Here is a 12,531-nt window from a genome sequence, read left to right as displayed (position 1 = left end):
ATCAAAGAATTAGCGAAACAAAATATGACACTTAATAACAAAGTGGTCGAACTTTCAAAAAACCTAGGAACTGTTTGTAAACCAAATATTTAACACACTTTCTGTTCCACAAATAAACAATTCCGTTGTGTCCTACACAAGAGTCTGCAAAATGAACGAAAGTAACAAGAGACCTCGAGCAGTAGTAGTTAAATTGTCTACGGTGAGAAACAGAGATGAATTAATTGCAGCTGTAATTAATTACAATAAAAGTAATCCAAATGAAAAATTTGTTCGGGTCACCTGGGGTATTTACTTATTTATTTATTTAAAGGTGCTCCAACAACACATACACAATACACTCTTAAACTTAAATATTGCACAAAAATAGTTCCCGTGTCTCATACACTGGAACTATTTTTGTGACTGGAACTAGTTTCAGTTACAGGTGCACACAACATAAATGAAAATCATTTCTATTGGGCACTTATATAACACAGAGGCTTATACAGTATATAAAAAATATGATAGTAAAAAAATATATGGTAATAAAAAATATGATGTAAGTAATTAAAGAATCACTATACTATAGTTGCAATACCTTACGTTTAAATGCTATGAGGCTATCGCAAAGTGGATATAGTGGACCGAATATTTACTTTGGAGCACCTGGCACGTTATTTCCCCGTGAAAAAAATTACGAATTTACGTGGGTTCGCAATGGTCGCATATCCGAACGAAAGAACGAACAATCACCTGCCAAGCAAATTAAGTGTAATGATTCCCTTGAAAATCTGTAAGACCTATTGATATTTAAGACCGTATTTTCTTGTTTGTAAAATTCAAGATATATTTTCAAAATTTTAGAGGATTAAGAACTAAAACTAAAGATCTTAAACTATCTTCACTTACTTGTACTTATGATGTAATTATAGGGACGGAATCATGGTTCGATGACAGTATTAATGATAACGAACTTTTATGCAGCAGATTCAATGTGTACAGAAGGGATCGTTTCCCTAGATTATTGGGTCCAAAAGTGGGTGGAGGTGTTTTCATAGCAGTAAATAAAAATCTCTCCTCAAACAGAATAAGTAAGTTTGAAAGCCCAATGGAGGGTCTTTGGGTCTTGGTAAAAAATCATCCAAGTTGCAAAAACCATACTTTGTTATTGTGCGCTGTTTATCTTCCGCCCCCCATTTCTGGCAAAAATTTAAAAACCTTTATAGATAAGTGTAATAATGAATTAGAGAATTATCGTACTAACGTCATGATAACAGGCGATTTCAATTTACCATTTTTAAACTGGCTTCATAGAGAGAATGAAACAAATCTGACGCCTGTAAACAACAATTCTAACTTTATATGTAACTTAGGTTAATGTTTCTCGATTTTATGAAACATAATAATATGTCTCAGTATAACCATTTACAAAATGCTAATCATCACATCCTAGACTTAATACTTTGTAATTTTAAGGACGTTGTTGTAGAAGAATGTAAATGTATGTAATGACAGCTTATGTAAACTTGATAAACATCATCCAGCTATTGAAATAATGAAGCAAATAAATATTCCATCGCTAATAAGAACCCGATTGCCACTCATAATTTTTATAAGGCCGATTATTTCATAGTTAATGATGAGCTAAGTAAAATAGACTGGCAAAGGGAACTTTCATCGTCGAAGGATATTAATAGAGCTATTGACAAATGTTATGAGCTGTTTAGAAGTATTATTGATCTCAGTTTACCTAAAGCTAAGCCTCATAACGCAAAGTATCCCACTTGGTTTTCAGGAAATGTCTTATAAAAAGAAAGGAATAAAATTCTAAGAAAGTAAAAAATATATAAAAACTGCGAGACCATTAACCTTGGCCAATAAACGTATCAAATCATTAACTAAATCATGTTATTCTTACTATATTAATAATGTTGAAACATCATAAAAAAAATCACCCAAAGATTTCTGGTCCTTTGTAAAACAACAACGAGGAAGTTTTTCTAGCATCCCTAGTGAAGTTTATCTCTATGACAAAGTTTCAAATACTGGCATAGAAATATGCATCCTATTTGCCTCGCATTTTTCATCAGTCTATTCACCTAATGAAGTATCGCAATCTCTGTACCCAAAATTTTACTTTCCTCAATGTTTATTGACATCTGTCGAAATAAGAGAACTAGATGTTTTTAATGCCTTGAAATTTTTAGATGAAAGCAAAAGTGCAGATTCTGATGGTATTCCTTCTATATTTATTAAAAAACATCTAAGCAATTAACCCTTCCCTCAAAAATTTTATTTACAAAATCATCATTACAGACTTTTATGTTCTCCACCGTTTGGAAACAAGCAAATGTAGTTCCTATACATAAAAAAGGAGACACAGAGAATGTGAAACCGACCAATCTCAGTCACTTTTCTAAAATATTTGAAAAGTTAGTATACCCAGTACTAAGCAATCATTTTCTGACTATCTTATCCGATTCCCAGCATGGTTTTACTTCAAATAAATCAACTACAAGCAACCTTTTAACATTCATAACAGATCTTACTGAAAACGCTGACAAAAAGCTATAAATTGGCACGATCTACACAGATTTCAGTAGTGCTTCCGACAAAGTATGCCATAATTTTATATTACAAAAAGGACATTACGTAATCACTTGAAATTTACAAAAATGGCTCGGTTCATATTTATGCAATAGGACCCATCGTGTAACCACATTAGGGTGTACATCCGAAACTTTTTCCCCAACATCCGGCGTTCCTCAGGGATCTCATCTAGGTCCTATTTTATTTCTTGCTTTTATAAACGATATATCAGAATATATAAAAAATAGTAACCATTTAATATTAGCTGACGACTTAAAAATATATCGAACAATTAAATCGCCTTGTGATGCTTCACTTCTTTAGTACGATTTGATTTCTATAAACAGATGGTGTCTTATTAACAAAATGAACCTTAATGATAAGAAATGTTTATCAAAACAATTTACAAGAAATAAAAAGAAAATAATTCCCTTCATATACAACATATCGAATATACCACTAGAAAGCTGTCAACTGGTGAATGATTTAGGAGATCTACTGGACAAAAACTCAAGCTTTGTTGAACATATCTAAAAAATTGCTACAAAGTCATGGCAACTCCTAGGATTTTTGAAGCGGACGTGTAAAGATTTTGTTAATCCAAAGACAATAATCGTCCTTTATAACGCTTTCATTCGCAGTAAATTAGTATACACATCTGTTACATGAAACCCCCAATACAAGGTACACATAAATAGACTTGAACGCATTTAACACAACCTTTTTGATTTGATTTTTCCATACCACATTCATGGCTCAAACATTTTAAACTCCAGTCACTCGAAAGTCGACGAAACATAATAGATGTCATAACATTACACAAATTTATTAATGTAAATTTAAAATGTCCAAACCTTTTATCAAAATATTAATCTATATTTTGCGCACATCATTCCTAGACAACCCATTCATAACTCCTTCTATCTATCACACAGTAGAACGAACCTAGGTTTAAATTCGCCCCTCAACAGAATGAATCGATCATATAACAAACTGCAAACAAATAATAGCACTATCGATATCTTTATATATACTAAAGGGTCCAAGTTTATAAGTGAACTAAAAAAACTGATGCCATAAACTAGCTTAATGTTTTTTTTTTTAATTTAATTTTCAATATTTTTTGTTTTTACTAACGTGTTGTCGTTTTTGTTTTGTGAATGCTGTATACACTTTAATAGATGTTACACTTCGAACCATAGTTATAAGTTATGAATAATTATTATTAGTTATTTATAATATTTAATAGTTTATAATTTGAATAGTTATAAATGCTTAGTGTAAGATCAATAGTGTATCATAATAATAAATAAATAAATAGTATCTTAAAACTTAAGAAGAAATTCCAATTATATTGTCAGACTTCTACGAAAGCGAAGTCTACGTAAGCGAAACTGTGGGTGGCCGCTCGTAATATATAATTTTAACACAGAATATGTCACAGCATAACAGTTTAAGATTTACTGATGCTAGATAAAATTGTATATAAAATATTTATTTAATTGAGTCATAATGCCTTTCTTAAGAATCTATGGTGCCATTTTTACCAGTGGGCTCCTTTGCATAGGATGCCGGCTAGTTTATGGGTACCACAACGGCGCCACGGCGCAACGGTTCTTATGAAAATAAGGGACGAGACAAGCAGGACGTTCAGCTGATGGAAATTGATTGGCCCTCCCATTATAATGCAGTGCCGCTTAGGATTCTTGAAAAACCCAAAAATTCTGAGCGGCACTACAATTGCGCTCGTCGCCTTGAGACGTAAGATGTTAAGTCTCATTTGCCCAGTATTTTCACTAGCTACGGCGCCCTTCAGACTGAAACACAATAATGTTTACACATTACTGCTCCACGGCAGAAATAAGCGCCGTTGTGGTACCCATAATCTAGCCACCTTCCTGCGCAAAGGAGCCTCCCACTGTTAAATAAAATATTTTTGATGATGGTGATTGATGGAATGAGCCGAAATGAAGCGTGGCTGGGTGTCTAGTAAATAATCTGGTATAAAGCCAAAGCATGAAACAATCATGTAGATTTGAATCAACGTTGAGTGAGAAAGCTAATATAACACAACTGTCCCGTGTAAACAGTCTATATCCGTAAGCGATTGGCATGTCTTTCTCCCGCGTCCAAGGTGGCTAAGATTTTTCGACACATTGTCATTTTAAAATAGATTTATCTAGAGCTGGGGAGTGCGTACGATGCTTCGTAAAAGTCGGCATACAATTCTCTGCGTTTACTGTTTCCGTTAGCATACCATTAAACTTTTGCCGGAAGTCTTTATGACTATATATATTGCGTGAAATTAAAATTGGCAAAAATATACTGAGAAACAACTAATATAAAAGTGCCGTGGAGCTGTTCGATTTATGGATTATTTTAAATTAACAATTATTATTGAAATTGATGTATAATAATATTTTATAACAGTTTAAATAAACTAAAAAACACGCTAAAGAGCAAAAAATTATCTTTGCATTACCAAAGATAATTTTTGAAGATGAAATTTAAAATTAACAACAATTCCTTCCTTATCGACGATATGCAAATTAAAAAATAGAACAATTTAATCAAATTAATGTATTGTCATCAGTGCTCGATAAATCTACGAAGTTTGAATGAAATCTGGCTGTTTAAAGAGGATCAAAATTGTGCCCAAATGAGTCGGTTACAATTAAATACACATACAGGTGAAGCTAATAAAAAACGTGTAAAAACTTAAATGTTTTATACTGTAAATGAAACCGAAATGTTTGGGTAGCTGTTTGCGAGATTGCATTGCGTCACTCAAATACCAATTACTTGTAGCGAGTTTTATTTTTTAGGATGCTTTGCAAATAATACACATACAAACTGCTTTTTCCGCTCTTCTATCAGCGCATCCCTTGTCATTGTGCACAGTCTCATGATTATTATTGTTATTATTTAATAGTATTTCCCTGTGAAATTTAATCTCCTATATCATCCCCATGTAGGTCAAAGTTTCAAAAATGCTCGAACAAATTTATAATTACATCTTATCAAATGCCGATGTACAAAAGTTTCATGGTTAAATTAAATCAATATATAAGTATAAGAAATACTATCCGCTATTTCAACTCGTCCATTTATTATTTTGTAATAAAGAAAGCCTATATCCTTTTTCAAGTCCCTGTACTAAATTTTATCATATTCAGTTCGGTGGCTTAGGCCTGAAAGAGTAACAAACAATCTAACATTCACATTTATAATATAGCAGGGATTTTTCATTTTTCAAAGGTGTGTTTATAAAATATATGTCGCAGGGATATGATAAAAACAGTGATTTGGTCAAATCTCGGAAGATGTAAAAATAATAACATGATTTTTTCATTTCGCTAAACAAATCTAGTGATTTGAACAAATGCCAGAGTTGGTTTCGTGAAATGACAAAAAGTATTTTCTTTGGTATTTATAAGGTTTATTTGGTAAGACTTAGACATAATTTGAAGAATTTAGTAGTGTGTCGCAGGTGGAGTGGGGTGAGAGAGGGGAAGGGGGATGGAGGGAGATGTCCTCTGTCCCCTGGCTCACTACCCCACTCCCATGAAAATGCCTTAGGTTACCAGTCTCTTGAAAATCAAATTAATGTAACCTAACCTCAAAACAGATAAAAGTTTTTTACAAAGCCAAGTCGAAGCCCCGCTTCACGTGGCCCATATAATTAAAAAAAAACACGAATAGACATTCCACCTAACGTTTGTTTCAAATTTTTAAATGGTTTTTTACTTGATATTCGCAACGGTGGCGCAACTAGTCGCTGCTACCAAGAAATTTACGGTTTTAATAATCAATATGTTATGTTTTACACGTTAAATTAAGTTGTTTACACGTTAAATAATACAGAGATACAAGAAGTAAGTGAAATCCGTAATTTAGGTGTTCTTATCGATAATCAACTCACATTCAATTCGCACATAGACTCAGTCGTTAAAAAATCTACGCAGATGCTTGGCTTTATGAGACGCAACACCAATAAATTCCGTCGTGTAAAAACCAAAATACTACTGTTTAATGCTCTGGTACGAACCCATATTGAATACGCAAGTGTTGTTTGGAATCCTTTCTACAGTTCGCAGTCGCAACGCATTGAATCAATACAGCGGTCTTTTTCGAGACATCTAGCTTTTTCAACACCTGGAATATCTTATAGATGCCCTTATACCCAACGACTCGACTTCTTTAAACTTCAGTCACTAAAATCTCGTCGCAGCTATCTAGATTTATTATTTCTGCACAAAATAGTTAATAATAAAATAAATAATTCTGACCTTCAAGAATGCATATCCCTCTCAGTACTCTTTATATCCAAGATCTTTCACATTCCTTACTGCAGAACAAACATTGGACTCAACGCCCCCATCGTCAGGCTTTGTAGATTATACAACGAAGTTAACTCAAAAAATTCAGAAATCGATATTTTCAACGATAATTCAAAAAAGTTTGTAAAAATTCTTGCACATCAAGCTAACCTGTGACTTTTTTTTTCCAAGTAGTATGTACCTATATCCTCTTCATTATAAAACTATATAAATTATATCCTTACTTTATATAAATTTTAGTACTTAGACATTTTTGACTGTATAAGTCACACTGTTCACTGTTACCATTGAATGATGTGTTCATCTTTAATTGTTACTGTTTAATTGTTTGTGTAATATATGTAATGTTGATGATCCAAATAAATAAATAAATAAATAAATGTTTTTAAAGTGATAACCATCAATTCCAGGATTAATACACAAATAAAATTTGAAAAACAACATTTTATGAGAGTTGAACAAAGCAAACAGAATTTTATAACGCGGCGGTACTCGAACGGTTAGCTCAGTTTGTTAGAGCACCGGCACGGAACGCTGGAGGTTGTGTGTTCGAATCCCGCATCGTTCATAAAATTTTGTTTTTCAAATTTTATGTGTGCATTAATCCTGGAAGTGAGGGTTATCACTTTAAAAACATAACATATTGTTTATATATACAAGAGCGACATCTCAAGTCAATTTTCCTAATATGCAAATATTGGGGCTGAACAGGTTATCAACTGTAAAGTAGATCCTGTAGATGAAGCCACAACCTGAGAGTTGAACAAAGCAAACAGAATTTTATAACGAGGCGGTACTCGAACGGTTAGCTCAGTTGGTTAGAGCACCGGCACGGAACGCTGGAGGTCGTGTGTTCGAATCCCGCATCGTTCATAAAATTTTGTTTTTTAAATTTAATTTGTGATTTTGATAATAGGCTTCCTTTTATTGAAAAAAGTGAAATGAAGGGGTTGAAATAGAGGATGGCAGTGTGTATGGAAATTAGTCATTATCGAAGATAAAACCAGGTATTTTGGCACTTGATAAGAAATAATTTATAAATATTTATTCGAGCATTTTTGAAACTTTGAGCTACATGGCGATCAAATAGGAGATAAAAGTTCACAGGGATATACTATTAAAGAGACTGTCCACAATGATATGCGTTGCATCATAGAAGAGCGCTGCCAGCAGCGTAAATAGCAGTTTGTATGTGTATTATTTGAAAAGAATCCTAATAAATAAAAAGAAAACTAACCAAAGTAACAATTCAATGCGGACGAAGTCGCAGGTAAAGTTTAGTATACTCTGAACCCTTAGAGCTATTAAATATATCTTTATTAAATTGCTACAAGCCAAAGTCACAAAGTATAAAAATATTTCAACATTATAATGAAAAAGCTAATCATATAAGCTAAACATAAGTTGTTTGCAAAGAGCACCAAGGCGCCATTAGTGATGACGCCAGTCTTCCCGACGCCCTGTCACCATTCTTGAAGACGAGGGCAAATAAAACAATAAAGCCTTTATGGAAATGCAAACGAGTTCATAATGTCACTCAGCCCTTATAACAAGTAGTACTGAATTAATTATCATTGAAGTGTTTCAATAATTACAATATTGCACTTTAAATGTATCAGGCTATAATTTCTTTTATACTTCGCCATTATGAAGTATGAAAATCATTAAGTTAAATGATTTTTCTTATATCTTACTAGCTCACCCAGCTAACGTTGTATTGACATATAAAGTAATAAAAAAAATCAACGATCAACAAAAAAGGCACTTAACTTGAAATTTCACTATCACACAGGATAACCCAAGTAAAGAAAGTTCTCGCGCACGAAGCGGTTATCGTCACCCACAAAGATAGAAGGATGCACTCTTTTTCAAACGTATCAATCGACATTGAAGATGGATCGATATATTGGTTGTCAAATGTCAAATATTATGATTAGTTTCGGAAATATAATTTGTGACTTATGAATCTATATAAAAATAATCTGATAGATATTGAACAAGTGTAGTTATTCTACCAATAATAGTTAGCTAAAATTAAGTGTATTTTTTAACTCCTGAGAGATAGAAAGATATAATATAGAATTTAATTCGTTATTTATTTTAAACTATTCTTTCAAATTGATTTCTGAACGACGGGGGACACATCAAAGGAAGAACAAAATTTTTGTTTATATTTATTTTGTTTCCGAGAATTTTCATATTTATTCACCTTTTAAACCTTCCCTGGACTTCCATGAATAATTCAAAACCAAAATTAGCCAAATCGGTCCGGCCGTTTTCGAGTTTTAGCGAGACTCATGAACAGCAATTCATTTATAAATATATAGATTTCCGTGATAGCTGATGATAGAGACATTGCAGCTTAACGGCCGTTTTCAATAACGTATCTCTAGTGACGGATATATTGCTATCACCGTTTAATGACAAGATCTTAATTATCCATAGTTAGGTCCAGTATAGTTATACGGCCGTTCCCAATATATTATGTACAGATAGAGATAAATTACTTCCCTCTACTGTCAGTAATTAGCTGTCAAAAATCTGAAGCTGTCTCAATATACCCGATAAGTCATTCTTATCGCCTTATATTGGGATCCGTGAATTGCAATTTCCATACAAACTTCTATCGCTGGTAAGCTATACGTCGTCCCATTGACAGATAGCGTGTACGGATAAGGTGAGTTACCGTCAATAAGTTTATTGGGACACAAAAGTCAACGATAGTTACGATTTTCATCTCAAGTAAGAGATAGACTGAATATTGGAAACGGCCGATAGTCTAATGCTTTATGTCGATATGTTATTGAAATGTAAGTAAGCGTAAAAGGATAGATTTGTCTTACCTCTAGTAAGTTAAGCTAAGGATAGATAGTTTATTGTAAATGGCCGTTAATCATTTATTAAACGCAGACTTATGTCGAAGGCTTATTACACTATTAATATAAAATAGTATTATATTTGCTACTTTTTATAAATTTTATGGTTCAACTTCAACGGTGTTATTTTACTCGATTGCATTATTTTTAAAATATGTACGTATAAAATTATATTTAAATAAAGTATTTTTGACTTTGACTTTAATTTTATCAACTACAACTAATATTATAAAACCATTTTATTTTTTTGTATTTTATATCTTAAAGCCTGTTAATTAGAAAGTAATGTTATCTGTACTTTATTAAAAAAAGAAAACTTCGAATATTCAAAATTGTGTAATTCAAATTTGTAAAATTTGTCTATAGCAGTCATAATTGAGACATTTACGAAAACAGGTCCTAAAAGGCTTTTAATAGGGTATTTTAATAATCAAAGCGACGTGAGGTCGGGTCACTATTAACACTAATATTATAAATGTGAAAGTTTGTATCTTTGTTAACTTATAAGACCTGAATGGTTGAATGAATTTCAATTAAATTTTGCTCAGAGATAGGTTAAAGTCTGGAATAGAAAATAGGATAATATTGATCCGAATAAATGTACAGTTCCTGTGGGATTTGTTTTTGGTTTCTCATAAAGCCATGTTTAACATATTTAAATGCATAGGGCCATAAAATGACGTAGCCTTCTTTTGATGCCGGGAAAATGGTCAGATACCGCAAGATATTTTTTTTTCCACATATTTCATAAATAGAGGTATATAAGGATCAGAGACCGAAGTTAGCTAAAAGCTAGGAGAATTAAGACTTCTTGGGAAAATGTTTGAGCAAGCAACAAAAACAAATATTCGGTTAACTTTCTTTAAGGGTTATACATCGATATTATAGGCTAAAACTACAATCCCAGTTAAACAAACGGTTTCCGTGGAATAGATTCCGCTTTGTATATCACACAGTATTTTATCAACAGCTTTTATTTGATAGTATTTTGGACCTTGTGGTCGTGGTTGTGGTTTTGTAGGCCCCCCACAGTATCGAACGATGATCTGATCAAGATCGCCGGAATAGGTTGGGCGATGGCAGCGTAGGACCGATCGTCGTAGAGAACTTTGGGGGAGGCCTTTGTCCAGCAGTGGACGTCTTCCGGCTGAAATGGTGATGAAGTTATAAATAAAATCTTCTACACCATTAGGTTACCTAGCGATATGAGCGCCTAATTGTGCTATCATAAAAGTCGTAAACAATTTGTAACTTTATTCATTCATTCAATTAACTGGGTTTGGTTATTACATTAGAATTTTTTTGCAATTTGCGTAGAATTTAGTTGTCGAAGTGTGTGGATAAGAATAAGAATTTAAGTGTTAGTTGCAAGGGAATGCAAGTTGATCAATGAATATAAATAGTAGATATCCCTAATTTTTCGACAATGTAAATGAGAATTTGGGGGAATGTACTGTTATTGAAACGCCAAAATAAGGAATTAACTAACTATCAATCTCAGTTTACAAATTAGGATTGTGATTGGAAATAGAATCGGTCACAAATGTCACTCGCTTGAATCTCACATAACAAAACAATCGAAACTGCGCATGCTGATTGAAAGTTAATCTAATAATCGTGAAAACGCATTCAACTGGGAAATTACTTTTAACGGTGAAGTTTAAATTTAGATGTATAGGACATTATCGACATTCTATCAACTATTTATTTCAATAAAGTATATAACAGTGGGAGAAATTTTCTGAGCATATCGGGTAGGTCTGAGAATAGGCCAACATCTATTTTTCATACCCCTAAATGAGGGTGATCCACGCCTAAATATATTTTTGGCAATGAATTCATACAATTTCAAATGTTTACCCGTCTACGATTAACACCTTTAATTGTATCATAATTTTTATATTATTTCGTTCCATCCACACGATCCGCAATAGGGTTATAAGATGGCAATCGAATACAATAATTTTAGTACCATAAATTTTATGTACGATATATTTGGTAGGTCTGAAAATCGGTTGTATCTATTTTTATACCCCAAAAACTTTAGTTATTGAATTTTTTTAATACTTTATTTGGCAATACAACGTTTGCTGGGTCACCTAGTTATTATTATATAATAGCTCGAATAATACTCTGACTTATTAAAAGTGTATGTGAATCTACAGCACTCGTTACTCATTTGAGCTTTTTTATGATTAATCATTTCTTTTAAATTTTTTTAACGCACACATGTAAGTCAATACGTTTGAGGAATTTTAGAGCATCACTTTGTAATATACATTGTATAAATATAACATAGAATTCTGAAACTGTAAATATAGATTCAAAAGCTCAAATTTTCCATATATATAATTAATTTTCTCTTTTCCTGTGCTGGTATTATTTAATTACTACACATTCTCACTTTAGGCTTCAAAGTTCCTATTTAATCTGGACTGGACTTATTGCCAGCTGGACGTTATTTTATTAATATTCTACTACTAGAAGCGAATTCTAAACAAATCGAGTATGTACTTACAGGACCCATTACCTCCCTCCACTCCATAACATTATTGTGTTTCGGTCTGAAGGGCGCCGTAGCTAGTGAAATTACTGGGCAAACAAGACTCATTCTGCTCGTCTCATCCCTTATTGTCATTAAAAAGAACTCCGTACTACGACAGACCTAAATTTACATTATTGTGATAAAAAATTGTATCTATTTAAAATATTTTTTCTAGATAATATAAGCAGGGAACGCGTAT

At 32.6% G+C, this 12,531-nt stretch overlaps 1 protein-coding gene across 1 annotated transcript in view; it reads left to right on the top strand.

Annotated features, from left to right (window-relative positions):
- Positions 1–12,531, top strand: part of LOC126969597 (uncharacterized) — a 67,087-nt gene that overhangs the window by 11,124 nt on the left and 43,432 nt on the right. The window lies entirely within an intron of this gene.

This window comes from Leptidea sinapis, chromosome 18 (genome assembly GCF_905404315.1).
Source record: "Leptidea sinapis chromosome 18, ilLepSina1.1, whole genome shotgun sequence".
Taxonomy (NCBI): Eukaryota; Metazoa; Arthropoda; class Insecta; order Lepidoptera; family Pieridae; genus Leptidea; species Leptidea sinapis.
Note: the sequence above shows the minus strand (reverse complement) of the source record. Positions and strands in the feature narration are given on the sequence as shown.